This window comes from Macaca thibetana, chromosome 4, assembly GCF_024542745.1.
Source record: "Macaca thibetana thibetana isolate TM-01 chromosome 4, ASM2454274v1, whole genome shotgun sequence".
NCBI lineage: Eukaryota > Metazoa > Chordata > Mammalia > Primates > Cercopithecidae > Macaca > Macaca thibetana.
In genome coordinates this window covers 30,350,177-30,368,726 of record NC_065581.1, presented here as the reverse complement: position 1 = coordinate 30,368,726, position 18,550 = coordinate 30,350,177, and the positions used below count along the sequence as shown (strand labels likewise).

General features: G+C 42.1%; 2 protein-coding genes and 1 long non-coding RNA gene across 6 annotated transcripts in view; 1 reads left to right on the top strand and 2 right to left on the bottom strand.

The window, feature by feature from the left end:
- Positions 1 to 18,550, bottom strand: part of LOC126953098 (popy class I histocompatibility antigen, alpha chain E) — a 221,050-nt gene that overhangs the window by 156,669 nt on the left and 45,831 nt on the right. The window lies entirely within an intron of this gene.
- Positions 1 to 18,550, bottom strand: part of RPP21 (ribonuclease P/MRP subunit p21) — a 97,388-nt gene that overhangs the window by 33,146 nt on the left and 45,692 nt on the right. The gene's annotated exons all lie outside the window — the stretch shown is intronic.
- Positions 1 to 18,550, top strand: part of LOC126953191 (uncharacterized) — a 51,200-nt gene that overhangs the window by 12,821 nt on the left and 19,829 nt on the right. For 3 of the 4 annotated variants that reach the window (XR_007725144.1, XR_007725141.1, XR_007725142.1), the window contains exon 2: positions 18,214 to 18,329. This is a non-coding gene — a long non-coding RNA (uncharacterized LOC126953191). Of the gene's footprint in view, positions 8,781 to 18,213; positions 18,330 to 18,550 lie in introns of all 4 variants that reach the window. The other variant, XR_007725143.1, reaches the window with a different exon arrangement.

The following is an 18,550-nucleotide window of genomic DNA, read 5'->3' as shown; positions in this document are numbered from 1 at the left end:
GGCAGGAAGAAATCACATAGTGGGTATCTTGTAGGCAGGAAGAGTACTTACAAGGACTTGAAGACTATGTTAAAGGTTCTTGTGTTAGTTATCTATTGCCCTGTTTTTCTCCAAAGATTAATGGTTGAAAACAATAAACTTGTCTCACAGTTTGCGTGGTTAGGAATCTGGAAATGGCATAGCTGAGTGGCTCTGGCTCAGAGTCTAATGTGGTTCCAGTCGATATCAGCTGGGAATGCAGTTCTGAAAGTGTGAGCAGGGCTGGAGGATCCTCTTCCAAGGTGGTTCACTCATGTGCCTGGCAGTGTGCTGGGTGTGCCTGAGGCAGAAGGTGTGTTTCCTGTCACATAAATCTCCTTTTAGAGTATCTTCATGGCATGGCTGCTAGCATCCTCCAGAGCAAGTTATTTAAGAGCGAGAGCAGGGAGAAAGCTACAGTGTTTTTAATGACCTAATTCACATCTATCACTTCTGTTTGTTAGAAGCAAGTCATCGAGCACTGACCACACTCAAAGGGAGGGGAATTAGGCTCTGCCTTTTCAAAGGAAGCATATCAAAGAACGCGTAGATGTATATACAAAAACCACAAGGTTTTTAAAGAGTGTCATATTATAGAGCCTTCAGAAGTAAATTCTCATGCCCTTTACCTTACCTGTGAAGTTGCTAATCTGATACTAATTGTTCATTCTCCTGCTGTTCTGCTCAGTGTCCCTTCCTGTGTGTTGATACAATAACTAGGGTTTATAACCATCCTCTGAGAAGATAAAAAAGTTGGGCACATAGAAGGAAAATAGATGTACTGTGGAGTGGTGGTGGTATACATTCATTTCCTAGGGCTGCTTTAACAAGCTACCAAAAACTGGGTGGTTTAAAACAACAGAAATGTATTCTCTCAAAATTCTGGAGGCCAGAAGTCTGAAATCCAAGTGTCAGCCAGGTTGGTTCCTCCTGGAGGGTCTGAGGGAGCATCTCTTTCCTGCCTCTCTCCCAGCTTTTGGCATTTGCCGGCAATCTTTGGCATTCTTTGGCTTGTAGACTCATCACTCCAATCTCTCCCTCCATCTCTGTGGGTGTGTCTCTCTGCATCCAAGTTTCCCTCTTACAGGGAAACTAGTTGTTGAATTAAGGGTTCACCTTTAATTCAGTATGACCTCATCTTAACTTGATTGTATCTTCAAAGACCCTATTTCCAAATAAGATTACATTCTGAGGTTCTGGGTGGACCTGAGTTTGGGGGACACTGTTCAAACCAGTACAGGGTATAGATATTAAAATTCATGGGTGTCTCTAGATACTCTTCACCAGAGAAGAGACTTTCTGTGACACTACAATAGCCAGATGTCCCTGATGCAGGCATGGAGTTGGGCATGAACTAGTCAGATTGTAGGACTGTGGCTGCTACTAGCTCATGTGTACATACCTAATTATAGGAAACTAAGAAAATTAGTATTAAGTACAAGAGGCTGAAAATGGTAATAGCGTGAAGATTATTCCTCAGACCACTTTTCTGTGCCGTTATTGTCAAGTGGTCCTGGGAAATGGACTTTATCAAGTCTGACTCTTACGTTACCACCTTGCTTGAGTGCTCAGTGCCATGAGATCGTCCCAGAGGTGATCCCTTGCATACCCTGGTCTATAGGCAAAGCCTTGTTTTCAAATCACACAAGTAAAAGATGTGCTCCACTAAGTGACATTTCAGTGGAAGAATCAGGATATGGATAGAGGAAGCACTTTTACCTCTTGACTGGTGTTTCATAGACTAGGAAAGTATGGAACTTGATTTCCCTGTTTTTCAAACTGGCTCTATTTCTTTAGGAAGGGACCGAAAGGAGCTGCCCCTAGTATAGTGAGCAAATAGGTTTTCTATAAATATTAAATTAAGCAATTTTTTTCTCATAGGGATAGCTGTTGGCATAATAGTAGCTAATGATTATCTATAGTGACTTGTCTCATTTGACTTCCACAACATCAGTATATGATAGGTTTCATTACCCTGTATCTCTCCCCACCATTGCCATCCATCAAAACTAAATTATTGATGGTTTCCTAAATCTAATGCCCTGTTGCATCGCTTGATGCTTTTACTTTCCTCTTCCTGGATTTCCCTTTGCTTATATTGTGAAACCCTCCTAATCTTGCTCTAAACATCAGGTTGTTAATGTTCTTCTCTATACTACTTTTATATGTTTAACTAGTATTGTTGGATTATTGATATTTTCATATCTGAACTGTGCTACACTGGAGAGCTACTTTAGCATGGAGATTGATTTTGTTTTTCATTCCCTAACAGTGCCTAACACATGGGGTGGGGGTGGGGGCTCAGTTCAAAGAAGGAACCCAGCATGATTGAGTAATTTGCCAAAGGTCACACATCTGGTGTGTGGCCGAGCTAGAAGAATCATCCAGATCTTTAGCCACTCACCAATTATAAATTAAAAAAAACTGTCCAAGGACTAATCCTGGGTCAACAGCTCTTGTGTTACTCTACCTTGGTGAGATATTTTACCTTTGTGAAATTTTCTTTATCATTTGTAAGGCTATTTCTAGATCCATGAACTGCAAGTTCTGTTTTTATGCATTTTTCCCTAAGGAATTTGAAAAAGTCTCAATATTCTATTCTATATATTCTTTTAAAAATCAATGTCTGAAGAGGGAAGTTGGCTGTAATGTAGGTGTAGAGAATGTCCTTCTCTGGCTTAGAGTATTAGGAAGTCGGACTAGGCATTCTGTAGGGCCCAGGGGTCCTCTTGACTGTTGTAGCCTGAGTCTTCATACCTCCCCGAACACTCTCCATTGATGACTGTATGGCCCTTTATTCGTTCTTTCCCTCATCAGCATGTTGAGATGTCACATTTCCTCAGCAGTCTTGCTGGTGTGAGTGTCCTGCTTTGGGCTGGGGCCGGGGGCGCTTTTTTTTTTTTTTCCCCTGCTGTCCAAGGTCCTGAAGACGTGTTTCTGTGTTTCCTGAAAGTTTCTCAGTTTCCCAAATGCAAGTTTGAGATTTTGTTTTTGAAGAAATTAAAGAGATGATAGGTGACCTGATAATGACTTATTGGAAGTCATAGGAGAATGGAAGGAACTACCCAGGTGATGGTGATAGAGTTTGATTTGATTTGATTTGATTTTTAGACAAAGCCTTGTTCTGTTGCCCAGACTGGAATGCAGTGGTGCAGTGGCGAATTCTCAGCTCACTGCAACCTCCGCCACCTCCCACGTTCAAGTGATTCTCATGCCTCAGCCTCCCAAGTAGCTAGGACTATAGGTATGCACCACCATGCCCAGCTAATGTTTTGTATTTGTATTTGTATGGGGTTTTGCCATGTTGCCTGGGTTGGTCTCGAACTCCTGAGTTCAGGCAATCTGTCTGCCTCAGCTTCCCAAAGTGCTAGGATTACAGGCATGAGCCACCACACCTGGCCCAGATTTTCTATTCTTTTGTATTTCTCTCTCTTCTAGTCCCTTTCCTTTGGCTTTTTTTTTTTTTTTTTTTTTTTTTTTCAGACGGAGTCTTACTCTGTCACCAGGCTGTAGTGCAGTGGCATGATCTCGGCTCACTGCATCCTCCATGTCCTAGGTTCAAGTGATTCTCCTGCCTCTGCCTCCCAGTAACTGGGACTACAGGCACATGCCACCATGCCCAGCTAATTTTTGTATTTTTAGTAGAGCTAGGGTTTCACCATGTTGGCCAGGATGGTTTCAATCTCTTGACCACGTGATCTGCCTGCCTCGGCCTCCCAAAGTGCTGGGATTACAAGCGTGAGCCACCTTGCCCTGCCTCCTGTGGCTGTCTTATTGAGTCATTTATCTCTGCTTTGCTTGTTGCTCTGGTCTCAGTCTTGTGATTTACTCCTAGAGGTGCTGGCAAGCCTGAGCTCAGATTTAGGAATAATGGTGTTGGGATAGGAGAAGGATAAGATAGGGACCAGCAGTTGATGAAAAGGAAGGGTGGACATATTCATCATAGGGGTTTCAGGAACTCCATTATCTTACACTCAGCCCCTTTGTTATCTCTGTGATCAACACGGTGTTGTCATCAATCAGCCCCCAGATTCACTTCAGTAAATCTGTAAAGAATAACCATGTCCTCCTCATCCCACGAATTCTCGTGCTTAGAAAGCCACCTGAAAGTGATAGCCCTTAAAGTCCTCAGTCTGCCCCTTTAGAGCACCACAGAAAGATCCGTGAATGGAGATCCTGACCCTTCAGTTACGGAACTACTGGGAAGAGATATTTGGAGATTACATGGAGGGCTAGTAACATCACTTTCTTTTCCCTTTATCCTCATTTTTTTCCCTTAAGAAAAACACACACACACAGCAATTTCTTTGCTATTTGCTGTTGGTATCCAGTATGCCAGTGCTTTGTTAATTAATGAGATATGTTTTCCCTTCCTGTATGCCTATTTTAATTGTCAATTTCTGATATCTCTAAACATGTCTTTGTTGTCCCCTCCCTCCATTTCCACTTCCACTGTCCTGTTTCAGTTCTGGACTATAACAATTGCCTCCCTACCTTTATCTGAGCATTTGGTCTCACTCCCTTGTCACACTGCCAGTCTTTGGCCTCCTCAGTGATATTCTAACAAAAAACTCTGACTGTAGTATTCCCCTACTCATCTTTAATGATTCCCCTTCACCTCTTGAGTAAAATCTAAATCTCTTTGGAAAGGCGTTTGAGGTTCCTCATGGTCTTGTCCATTGGACTGGACTAAGGTTATAGATTAGAGACTTGTGAGGAAGAAAAACCAGTTCTAGAGAAATAAAGGCATGGGATCTTTGCGCACTTACAAATGCAGAAAGAGAAGGTTTAAAACCATCTTTCTAGAATCTGCCCTTTGGCTGGTGAGAAGAGCAAAGTTGATCCTTCTGTTTTGTTGACCTGAGACAGCACTTTCTTCAGAAACCCAGATCTTTACAAACTCCTCATGGAAATTACCCTATATCTCTGCAATAGAGGAAGGGCGTGGAGCATTGAAGATACCCATTAAGAGTTCACTTTCCAAATATTGAAAGAGTTCCTAAGAAACAAGTTTTATTAAGGTTCTGTGTTAGACACTGTGCTAGTTCCCATGGATATAGAGTAATCAAGACCAACATGATCTCTTGTTATAGGAAGCTGAGCCCATATCTGGGAAGACAGACAAATGATTCCAAAATATTTCTCTAGGAAAACAGCCTATTCCACACCAACTATAGTTTTGATCATAACTCTTTTAAAGTTGGATATTTTCATATTCCTCTTTTTTCTTAAAATCATAAATCTCTCTCCATTTCCTTCTCTTTTGCTTTCAAATCAGCATTTTTAAAAGTCATTTCTTGGCCAGGCACGATGGCTGATGTCTGTAATCCCAGCACTTTGGGAAGCCAAGGCGGGTGGATCACCTGAGGTCAGGAGTTTGATACCAGCCTGGCCAATTGGCAAAACCCCCATCTCTACTAAAAATAAAAAAATTAGCTGGTGCGGTGGTGTATGCCGGTAGTCCCAGCTACTCAGGAGGCTGAGGCAGGAGACTTGCTTGAACCTGAGAGGCAGAGATTGCTGTGAGCTGAGATTGCACTGCTGCACTCCAGCCTGAGCAATAGAGCTAGACTCCATTAAAAAAAAAAAAAAAAAAGCCAGGCCAGGTGTGGTAGCTTACGCCTGTAATCCCAGCACTTTGGGAGGCTGAGGCGGGCAGATCATGAGGTCAGGAGATCAAGACCATGCTAACCAACATGACAAAACCCTATCACTACTAAAAATACAAAAATTAGCCAGGCATGGTGGCGCATGCCTGTAATCCCAGCTACTCCGGAGGCTGAGGCAGGAGACTTGAACCAGGGAGTCGGGGGTTGCAATGAACTGAGATCACGCCACTGCACTCCAGCCTGGCGACAGAGCGAGACTCCGAATTAAAAAAAAAAAAAAGAAGCCATTTCTTGATCCTGTTTACCTGTGTAACACCATCTTCTCTTTTGCTGCAGTGAAGTTGTCTGTATTTGTCTTCATTTCCTCAATTCTCATCATTCTTGAACTTCTGTAGTCCTCCTTTCTTTTGCTACTCAATTTACACTATCCCCATGGTCATCAGAGGTTTTTCCCTTGGTCTCCTTTATGGCACCTGACACCACTCAAGCTACTACCTCACGTCTACATTTGCTCTCTTTCGTCCCAGAAAATTATTGGATACGGTCTAGGATATAATTGCTCCCCTTGTCCCCACATATACTACACACACCTTGCCTCTTCTACAAACCTATCCAGAATCTTAATTCCCCTCACATTCCCAAAATGAGCTGAGCAGTCTTTGAAGTAAAAATTAAGCTATAGTTAAGTTTTACCTCCATTTCACTTGTGCGTTTTGCTCCTTTTTTTTTTTTTTTTGACCTCTTTCAAATGATCCTTGGGCTTCGAGTACCATGATCTACCCAGATTTGCATTCCCTGGGCTGTGTTCTAGTTCTGGTCATGTCAGCTTTTCCCTTCTGATGAATCCTTGTAATTACTTGAGACTCATTCTGTCAGGCAATATCCACAGTGAAGAAGCCAGTGTGCATTGTGGCAAAGCCCAGGAAGACCTAGGTGTGGATTTTTGCTTTACCATTTCCTGCCTGTGTGACTTATGCCATGGGGCTTCACTGGTGTGGGCACCAGTTTCTCATCTCTTAGCTGATATCATTTTGTTGGGAGGATTACATAGAGTAATATGTGTAATATATCTGATAACTAAGCAGTTTCAGTTAGTGGTAGTTGTTTTTATTTGACATAGTCTTGGTAAGTATTAATTTCTTCCTAAGCCCAGGGTATTTGTATTTTGACAACAAATAAGTTTTAAAGAAATCAATCTATACATATTATGGAAATTTGGACCCCTATTTCCTAGTTGAGGAAAGGTATCTGGCACCCATCACCACACAGGAGCCCCTGGGCTCCAGGACACCAGGGAAAAGAGGTTAAGTAGGTCCCACTCCTCTGACATGATACCCAGTGATTCAGTCAGGGTACAATTGGGAAAACAGAACCCATACCACAGGGACTGGTTACAAAAGTCTTGAATAGCTAAATGCAAAACAGGATGGTTAGGTTGCATTATGTTGACAACAGTGACTCAGGTGGGCAGGCCCTACCTCCTTGAGGTGTTATCTGTGGACAGATTTTTGTGCGATTGTGGGTCAACCCTGGATTTCTTTCTTCAGGTGCCTGTTCTTAATGGGCCCAGGAGAGGTAATTCAAGGGAGCAAGGGACCTGTAGAATGATCATGTCCTCTTATTTCTAGCCATAAGGTTATGAATCGTGTATCTCGGGGGTCTGATTCTAAAGGAAATAAGTGTCTGTCATAGCAGGAGAATGGAAGGCAGACAGCTGTTCCTATTACTAGAGTTTTAGCAGCCCCCGTAACTCAGCTAGCCCAGACTAGGATCTCAATATCTCACTTATTTCTTTACATCTGTCTGATGAACAGTATAAGAAAACAAATGATCACTTAGAGGATTCTGTTTGGTAGTTAAAATCGTATTAAAATAGAGAGGGTAGAAATTAAGCCTCATTGATGGTGAAGAGATTGGGAACCACCACTCCAGTGTTAGAAAATATCAAATGACAGAAGGTGGGCTATATTAAGTGGGAATTCCCAAACCCCACCCCCTGGAAGGAATGCTTGGTGACAAGCCTTAGAGGAGAGAGATGCTTGTCTAGCCCATTGTCTGTGTGCCCAGAAAGAGATGTGCACACCTTGAGACACTGAGAGAAGACCCTAGCGAGGAGAAGCCCCAGGCCAGCTTGTTAGCACAGGGCATTGGAGGCCCCCAACCAGCTCCAAGTTCTGAACAGCACACAAAGGCGTGTACTGCTTCTTCAAAGGCGTGTACTGCTGCTCATACCCAGCAGAGGCCTAGCACCAGGCCTCCCCATGCAAATCAGTGTCTCTGCAGGGTAGGTAAAGGACCTCTAGCTGTGCTCCCTATGGGGGAACAAATATCCTGTGGGTCACTGAGAGTCTGGAAGATTGCCCAACATTTATTTACTGATCTGTGTTCACCACAGAGCCTAAGGTATTTATTAATATTGTTTCAACCAATACAAGTGATTCCTTCATTTAGTGGTCATCTCTGCCCTCCACCACAGACTTTTGGGAATTACAAGATGAAAAGGGCCAGATCCTCACTCTGGCATAGCTCAAAGAATTTGATTGGGGAAGTAGGGACATAGACGTGATCACTACACCATAATTTACTAAGCTGTGAGAACGGGAGGTGCATCAGTGACCAGAATGCATGTGAGCCAGAGGTAGAAGGTACTGTAGACAAAAGGAACAGCATGCGCCGTAGGCTGTATCATTAGGTACAATTTTCTGTCCTTGGAGGAGTCTTTTTAACCCTAAGACAAAAATTATGAATATAGAAAGAGGTCACGGTTCATCTTTGCAGTTCTTTCAGGAGAAAGCTTGCTGCAATTCACTTTCTAAGTTAAAAGAAAACAAAAAACAAAAAAAGAGTAAATGATATGAATATCACCTGAAAGAATCTGAGGTCTCAAACTTGGGAGGATCTTTGAACAACAATCTTGGGGAATGCCTAACAGTTCATACTCATTTCTTGATGTCTACAGATGGAAACTCTACAGCCTCACATATGTTTCTTTTTTCTCTTAACTACTTTATACTCACAGAAAATCAGTGTTCAGCACTTCTAATAGCAGGTCTAGTGGGACCTTGAGATCAGAACAGAGTTCCATAGAGGGAAACTGAGGACACACAAGGCAGAGCAGTACCCCCTCATCCATGGGGACCTGTCTGACTGGAGGTAAGGGAGGAGATTCTAGTCCACAGATAATCAGGGAAGGTTAAAACTATGTGTGTTTGTGACATTTTTGCTCTCTTAGACCCAGATACAGGCTGGAAATCCTTTGGGTTTTGGTGACTCAAAGTGTGGCCAAAAGAACCAGCAGCTTCAGCTTCTCTGGGAGAACATATGAGTGCAGAATTTCAAGCCCGCACAAAGTTTTTAAAGGTCTGCATTTTAACAAGCTGCTCTTAATTTGCTTACATATTAAAATTTCCAGAAGCACTGTTCTAGGACCATTTTTAAGTGTTATCCAAAAACATGTAAGATCTTTTTTCAAAGCAAATTCTCAAGCTCTACCCTAGAGGGGTTGCTTCTGGTTCTCTGGGGTTGGTGCAGGAATCTACATTTTCAGCAAGTGCCTTAGATCCTTGTGCACACTAGCATTTGAGGATTGCTGCTTTAGATGGTGGGAAATCTGAGCAGGGGAGGGATGTGGGCTGAAAATGAAATGATGGTGTTTAGGAACTGGCACAAGCATGCTTCTGCTCTTGCTGGGAAGCAGTGGGACAAATCCAGTTGATTGTAGAGAATGCAGACCTCATGTCATGCTCAAGTGTCACCTTAATGTGATGGCCGGAGACAGCCACATATGACCCTCTTATTGTCCAATCAGTAAGCTCAATCAATGATAGGAACCACTGACTCTGGTAATTAAAAACTTACTGCAGCCAGGCACAGTGGCCCATGCCTGAAATCCCAGCACTTTGGGAGGCCAAAGTGGACAGATCACCTAAGGTCAGGAGTTCAAGACCAGGCTGGCCAACATGGTGAAACCCCCGTCTCTACTAAAAATACAAAATTAGCGGGCGTGGTGGTGGGCACCTATAATTCCAGCTACTCAGGAGGCTAAGACAGAATCACTTGAACCCAGGAGGTGGAAGTTGCAGTGAGCCGAGATTGCATCATTGCACTCCAGCCTGGGCAGCAAGAGTGAAACTCTGTCTAAAAAAACAAACAAACAACAACAACAACAACAACAAAACACTTATTTCTGGGCAGGTTCTCATAAGTGGCCATGGGAAAGCCATGTCCAATCTCAGGGACACAGGGTCATCTGGGCCTCTGGCTAATAGAGGCCAAAGAATGGGACTATTTTTGCTGTGAAATTCTGAAAACCAAAAATGGTGGCCTCTTTATCTGCATTAGCAGAGGTAATTTGCTCCTTCTTGAAATCCAAGGTCACTTCTACTGTCTGGGGATTTTGATCCAGGGTCAGTGTGGTTTCTCCTTTACAGGAGAGCTAAGTCTCAGAAGGGCGAGGTGGTTTGTGTTGGTCATTGGCTACCTCAGATTTTAGAGCAGCTCTACCTTGATTGTGGGGTTGACCTTATTTTTTTGCTGTTTTCTTCCTTCTCTGGGTGAGGAAAGAGGACTTCCTGTACATCTCTATCCTTTAATTTCCATTACTCACTTTCTGTGGCTGCTGCTGCAGAAGCCACTGCTGACTGATGTGGATACCCCAACCTTTGAAAAAAGCCTAGGTGTTTTTTGGCCTCTCTCCAGGTCTACAGCCATGGCTCCTGAAAGAAATAAAAGATGATCATCTTTCTAAAAAGTCTTAAGTCTGAATTATTAGTAACTTAACGGGAGAATCTCACTTTTCCTACTCTCCTATTTTAACCACAGTTGCTCTAACACAGACCTTTGAGGATCTTTTCATGACTTCATTCACTATTTATGCTGTACAGATGCTACTAGGAAGGAAATAGGGCTGTCTGTTTTGACTGGAACGTAACTTGGTCTCTTATCTTTGTGCATGCAGCCCTGTCCTTGGGATAGCCTTCTTGAGCATATCTACTTATGTTCAAGAGGTTAATTGTCCTGAAACCCCCATTGCTATAAGTATTTATTTTACTACTCATAATGCTCTTAAAAGTTGGGGTATTTTTATTTTTTTGATACCTAAACTTCATTGAGATACTTTGAACTATTTTTAGAGAAAACGGAACCTTCTAATACCTGGCTCCTATTTCTTAAAATGTTATGATTATACATGGCTTAGGGCTTTATGGCCAAATAACTTCACCGAACCCAGGAAAAAGAATAGATCCATCTGAAGCAGACCCGTAGCTTTCAGTGACCTAAATTTTTGGCTCCATTTGTATCCTACATTTTCAGTGAGGAAAAGAAGTGGAAGGAGACAAGCCTCAGCCCTTCCCCTGGCACCTTTACTCTTTACCCTTCCTCCTGGCATGGTGGAAAGTGCACTGGAGGAGGAGTGAAGGGCCCTAGGTTTGCATCCATGTTCTGCCACTTGACAACCTTAATGGCCCTTACAATTGATTTACCCCTATTATGAAATTTGGAATGATTTCTAAAGTCTTTCCTCGCCCTGATATCTTAACATTTTCTGACAGTCAGGACTTTCTGTAGCTTTACCTTCCTTATTTAGTGTTATTTTTTTCCCAAGACTGAAGAGAGAATGAAGCTGTCAAACTGTGCTGAGCACACACCCTGCAGCGTGGCAGTGGGCAATTCTACTCTCAAATCATTAGGCTGCAGCAGCATGACCGCTGCCTCCTGTCTACGCCCAGAGGGTAGAGACAGCTGAGCTCCTGTAGTTGGGGGCAGGCCCAGCCACTCTGTGGGGACAGTGATTAGTGTTGTGTCACCAATTTGGGGAAGGAGTCACCTTGTCTTATTTTCCCTCTTGAATTATCTTGATATGACCCCATTATAAATTTCCTTCTGTAAACCTCTGTCTCCCAGTTTCTCTTTTTAGCTTACTTTCTATTGAAGTAGAGAAACAGAGAGTACAACTTCCATCTTCTTGTATCAGCCTTGAGAGCAGAACACAAGCTCCATTACTGGGAACTGTATCCTTGGCTTCCTGGATGCGGCTGTTAACTTCTGGCCTGCCACTCATATCACATACTCACATGGAGATGATCTCATCCCTGTCCCTTACCTCCTATTTACAACTTCTATCACCCACAATGCCAATGGCCCTGATGGTCCCTCTGGGAGGGAGAGAAGAGTAAGCTGGAGTCACCCCTTCCCTGTACTTCCCACCTTGCCAGGCCTATTGGTGCTAGTGCCTGTTCTGATCTTGGCCTGACCCCTGTTCCCTGGGCACTGGGCTGCAGGTTGGAGAGGCAGCATGATGGAGTGGGGATAACACATACTCCAAAACCAAACAGAAGCCAGACCTGGGTTGGGTCCTGGCTAAACAGTCTAGAGGCTTGGTGACCTTAACCTCCTAATTAATCTTCCTAAGCATAAGTTTCCTTATCATAAGTTGTGTATGATAAAATTTTCCTTGGATGCATTCATTTTAGCATGACTTGAAATTATGTGTGAAGGAACCTGGCCCACAGAAGTTGCCCTGTAAATTTAGGTTCACTTTCCCTTGGACATATGGATGGCATTAGCTCAATACAGTTATGACTTCCCTAAAACTCCCAAATATTCTCCTTTAAGTTCTTCTCTTATTTTCCCTTTAGTTTGTTTGTAGTCATATTTCTTAGTTCTTATATCAGGTGGGATTCCCACATCTTCTAGTTGGACAATATTGGAGAAGACACCACATTTTGACTGAGTTCCAGTGATATGACAGCCTTTCAATTCTCTAATCTCATAGAAGTTAGAAAAAAAAGTTGATAATCAAAATCCACAGAAAATACAGAAGATTCCATTAACTCTGAGAATGATTATCAGGTATCCTTAGGACCTCAAGAAAGCTGTTTTCTCCTGGGCCTGTGGAGAGTTCAAGTGCCAGGAACCTACCACAAAGTTGGTGGTGGTAGCGGGGGTGGGGGTGGGGGGGGGGGGGCGGTGAAGTGCTGAAGGGTTTCTCAGTCTTCTTTAATTAGAGTGGGAAGAAAAGAGCACCTCCTCATTTTAGAGTACAAGGTGTGAACTCACTCTCAGCTGCCAAATGAGCTTCACCTTGGGCTGTTCTGCATGTTTTCTCCTAGTGCTTTAAGCCACCCTGAGATGTACAGACCAATACTGGCCGTCATAAAAATACACTTGAGTACATAGACCACTGACACTATAAGGCAAATGAACAATGAAGTCTACGTAGCAGCCAACTAACAACATGATGATAGGATCACATCTGCACCTATCAATATTAACCTTGAATGTAAATGAGCTAAATGCCTCAATTAATAGGCAGAGAGTGGCAAGTCGGACAAAGCAGCAAGACCCAACTGTGTGTCTTCAAGAGACCCATCTCATGTGCAGAGACACCAATAGCCTCAAAGTAAGGGGATGGAGAAAGATCTATCAAGCAAATGGAAAACCAGAAACAGCACTCTGTATCCAACAAAAACAGAATATACATTCTTCTCAGCTGCTCATGGTGGTACATACTCTTAAAACTGACCACAATTGCTTTCTTGGCCAGAAGGCAATTCTCAACAAATTCAAGAAACCTGAAATACCAGCCGGGTGTGGTGGCTCACATGTGTAATCCCAACACTTTGGAAGGCTGAGGTGGGCAAATCACTTGAGGTCAAGAGTTCGAGACCAGCCTGGCCAACATGGTAAAAACCCATCTCTACTGAAAAATATAAAACTTAGCCAAGCATGGTGGCATGTGCCTGTAATCCCAGCTACTCGGGAGGCTGAGTCACGAGAATTACTTGAACCTGGGAGGAGGAGGTTGCAATGAGCTGAGATCATGCCATTGCACTCCAGCCTGGTTGACAGAGTGAGACTCATCTCAAAAAACAAAAACAAAACCTGAAATACCAACCACACTCCTGGGTCACAGTGCCATAAAAATAAACACCAAGAAGATCTCTCAAAACCATATAATTAAGTGGAAATTAATCTACTCCTGAATGACTTTTGGGTAAACAAAGAGAAATTAAGGCAGAAATCAAGTAATTGTTAACAACTAATGAAAACAAAGATAAAAACATACCAGAATCTTTGGGACACAGCTAAAGCAGTGTTAAGGGAAAACAATAGTGCTAAATGCCCACATCAAAAAGATAGATCTCAACCTAACATCACATGTAGAGGAACTAAGTAAACAAGAGCAAACCAACCCCAAAGCCAGCAGAAGAGAATACCCAAAATCAGAGCTGAACTGAACAAAATGGAGATGAGAAAAACCATACAAAAGATCAAAGAAAGCAAAAGTTCGTTCTTTGAAAGAATAAATAAAGTTGATAGGCCACTAACTAGACTAATAAACAGAGGGGGAGAAAATCTAAATAAACACAATCAGGAATGACAAAGGGGACGTTGTCACTGACCACACAAAAATACAAAAAACGCTTGGAGACTATTATGAACACCTCTATGCACACAAACTAGAAAACCCAGAAGAATGGATAAATTCCTGGGAACATACAACCTCCCAAGATTGAACCAGAAATTGAAACCCCGAACAGACCAATAACAAGTTCCAAAAATTGAGTCAGTAATAAAAAGCCTACTAACCAGAAAAAGTCCTGGACCAGATGGATTCAGAGCCAAATTCTACCAGACATGTAAAGAGGAGCTGGTATCATTCCTACTGAAACTATTCCAAAAAAATTGAGAAAGAGGGACGCCTCCCTAACTCAGTCTATGAGGCCAGCATCATTCCGATACCAGAACCTGGCAGAGACACAACAGAAGAAAAGAACTTCAGACCAATAACCCTGATGAACATATGTGCAAAAATCCTCAACAAAATACTACCAAATGAGATCCAGCAGCACACCAAAAAGCTAATCCATCATGATCAAGTAGGCTTTATCCCTGGAATGCAGAGTTGCTCAACCTACCCAAATCAATAAATGTGATTCATCACATAAAGAGAACTAAAAACAAAAACCACATGTAGATGCAGAAAAGGCTTTTGGTAAAATTCAACATTCATTCATGTTAAAAACCCTCAACAAACTAGGTTTGAAGTTACAGTCCTCAAAATAATAAGAGCCATCTCTGACAAACCCAAAGCCAATATAATATTGAATTGGCAAAAGCTAGAAGCATTCTATTTAGGAACTGGAACAAGACAAGGATGCCCAGTCTCACTACTCCTATTCAACATAGTACTGGAAGTTCTATTCGGAGCAGTCAGGTGAGAGAAAGAAAGAAAAGGCATCCAGATAGGAGGGGAGGAAGTCAAATTATCTCTCTTCACAGATAATGATTCTATACCTAGAAAACTCCATGGTCTCTTCCCGAGGGCTTCTAGATCTGAAAAAGAACGTCAGCAGAGTTTCAGGATACAAAATCAGTTTACAAAAATCTGTAGCATTTCTATACACCAGTAACATCTAAACAGAGAACCATGTGAAGAATGCAGTTTCATTCACAGTAGCCTCAAGAAGAATAAAATACCTAGGAATACAGCTAACCAAAGAGGTGAACGATCTCTACAATGAGAATTTTACAAGACACTGCACAAAGAAATCAGATTACACAAACAAATGGAAAAAATATTCCATGCTCCTGGATAGGAAGAATTAATATCGTTAAAACCGCCATACTGGTCAAAGCAATTTACACATTCAGTGTTACTCTTTTCAAACTGCTAATGACATTTTTCACAGACTTAGGAAAAAAACATTCAAAAATTCATATGGAACCAAGAAGGAGCTCAAATAGCCAAAGCAATCCTAAGCAAAAAGAACAAAGCTGGAGGCATCACACTACCTGTCTTCAAATTATAAGGTTACAATAAGCAAGACAGCATGGCACTGGTACAGAAACGGACACATAGACTAATGGAACAGGTTAGAGAACTCAGAAGTAAAGCCACATACCTAAAACCATCTGATTAGTTCAACAAAATTGACAATAACAAGCAATGGGGAAAGAACTCCCTATTCAATAAATGGTGCTGGGATAACTGGATAGCCATAGGCAGAAGAATGAAACTGAACCCCTATCTTTCACCATATATAAAAATCAACTCAAAGTGGATTAAAGGCTTAAATGTAAAACCTAAAACTATGAAAATACTAGAAGAAAACCTAGCAAGTACCATTTTGAACATTAGCCCTGGCAAAGACTTCATGATGAAGACTTCAAAAGCAACTGCAACAAAACCAAAAATTGCCAAGTAAGCCTTAATTAAACTAAAGAGCTTCTGCACAGAAAATGAAACTGTCAACAGAGTAACAGCCTACAGAATGAGAGAAAATATCTGCAAACTGTGCATCTGACAAAGATTTAATAACCAGAATCTATAAGGAACTTAGTAAGCAAAAAGGAACTCCATTAAAAAATGGGCAAAGGACATGAACACTTTTCAAAAGAAACATAAGAAAAAAAATGCTTAATATCACTAATTAGGGGAATGCAAACCAAAACCACAATGAGATACCATCTCACACCAGTCAGAAAGGCTATTATTAAAAAAGTCAAAAACTAACTGATGCTGGTGAGGTTGTGGAGAAAAGAGAATGCTTATACACTGCAAATAGGAATGTAAATTAGTTCAGCCATTGTGGAAAGCAGTCTGGAAATTTCTCAGATAACTTAAAACTACCGTTTAACCCAGCAATCCCTTTACTATACCCAAAGGAATATAAATAGTTCTACATAAAGACATGCACATATACGTTTACTGTGGCACTATTCACAATGGCAAAGATATGGAATCAACCTACAAGCCCAAGCGTGGTGGCTCACGCCTGTAATCCTAGCACTTTGGGAGACCGAGGCGGGTGGAGTTCGGCGAGGTCAGGAGTTTGAGACCAGCCTGGCCAACATGGTGAAACCTTGTCTCTACTAAAAATACAAAAATTAGCTGGGCATGGTGGCGGGCGCCTATGATCCCAGCTACTCAAGGCAAGATAATCGTTTGAACCTAGGAAGCAGAGGTTGCAGTTAGCCAAAATCATGCCATTGCATTCTAGCCTGGGCGACAGGGTGAGACTCCGTCTCAAAAAAAAAAAAAAAAGAAAAGAAAAAAGAAAATGTGTGTATACACCATGGAATAGAATACTACACAACTATAAAGAATGAGATAATGTCCTTTGCAGCAACATGGATGGAGCTGGAGGCCATTATCTTAAGACAATTAATGCAGGAACAGAAAACCAAATACTATACGTTGTCACTTTTAAATGGGAGCTAAACATTGAGTACACATGGACATAAGGGAGCAATAGACACCAGGACCTACCTGAGGGTGGAGGGCGAAAGGAGGGTAAAGACTGAAAAACTACCTTTTGGGTATTACGCTGATGACCTGGGCGACAAAATTATCTGTATACAAAACCCCTATGGCATTGTAGTTTACCTATATAACAAACCTACACATCTACTCCTTGAACCTAAAATAGAAGTTGAATAGTGAAAAAAAATTTAAAAATATATTTTTAATGAGGGAGAAGGGGACTGGGCATGGTGGCTCATACCTATAATCCCAGCACTTCAGAAGATTGAGGCAGGAGGACTGCTTGAGGCCAGGAGTTTGAGACCACCTTAGGGAACATAGACCCCATCCTTACAAAAAATTTTAAACAGCAGGTGTGTTGGCATGTGCCCATAGTCCCAGGTACTCGGGAAGATGAGGAGGGAGGATCACTTGAGCCAGGGGTTTGAGGCTGCAGTGAGCTGTGACCATGCCACTGCAGTCCAGCCTGGATGATAGAGCAGAATCGTATCGAATGAAAAAGAGGGAGAGGAGGCAAAAAATTTCGCCTTGAGCTAGCCCTGCCATTAGATGAACCCATTAAAAGCAATTTCCTGTTTGGTAAACTCAAAGTTCACTGATGGATGCTGTCGTTGTTAGATCACTTTAAAAACTGTACAGTGTGGTCCAGCACAGAGCACAGTCTTTCAAATGAAAGAAAGCTGGATTTAAATTCTGACTCTGCCTCCTAGGGTGTAGCCTTAAACCAAGGACATTCCTTCAACTCTTGCTTTGATCATAACTAAAATGAAGGATAATCAGTAATGTGAGTATACTGAAAAAAAGGAAAGTACTGAGCATGGTGCTGGCACCCAAGAGAGGCTCAATAACTTTCTTTATTTTTATTTCATAGAATTCATGACCTCAAAGAACATATCTATGAGTGATTTCTGATAGGGAAACATGTTGACCTGCCCCAAATACCTAGTGCTTTAAAAAAATAGTCACATGTCTAATAGTCTATACAAATTCTCTCTTGTCAGGTAGAAGTGAGAGCAAGAGTCTTAACAGCAAACAAATACCCTTGTGAACTCCAAAATACTTCAAACTTTTGATTACAAAGATTTTGTCATGGACAGGGGACATAGCTAGGGGTGTTGGAAACCACACCCACTTCCACCTGAGGGAAAGACAGGATAGTAACTGAGTGACCACTAGATATCCTCTCTCAGAGTTGAAGGGTCCTTAAGCCTGAGAGGTCATTATTGTCATCATCTGTGCCCTGTAATGAGGTATTAGCAGGGGTGATGTGTATTTCTTCTGGACTGGGAATTTAACTGCTGGTTTATGTTCTTCCAGAGCTCCCTCTTTGCCCACTAGCAGGGCAATAGCTGGTGCTGAAAACAGTGGCTGCTTGGCAAGCCTGGATCTCCAAGTGACTCCAAGTGACCCCCTCAGCAACTCCTGATGAACAGGTAGCATGAAAAAGAAACCTTGTTGGTTTATACCAGTGAGATATGGGAGTTGTATATCATTGCAGCATAATCTAGGCTATAGATGATGCAATACTGCTACATTAGGGTTTTTGATTTCTAGGTCAGGCCCTATGCCTAGGATAGCTTACTGCTGACACACTCTTCAGCCAGTCTCTCAGCTCTGCACAGCACCAGATATGCCAGGATTTTGGCCTTTGACT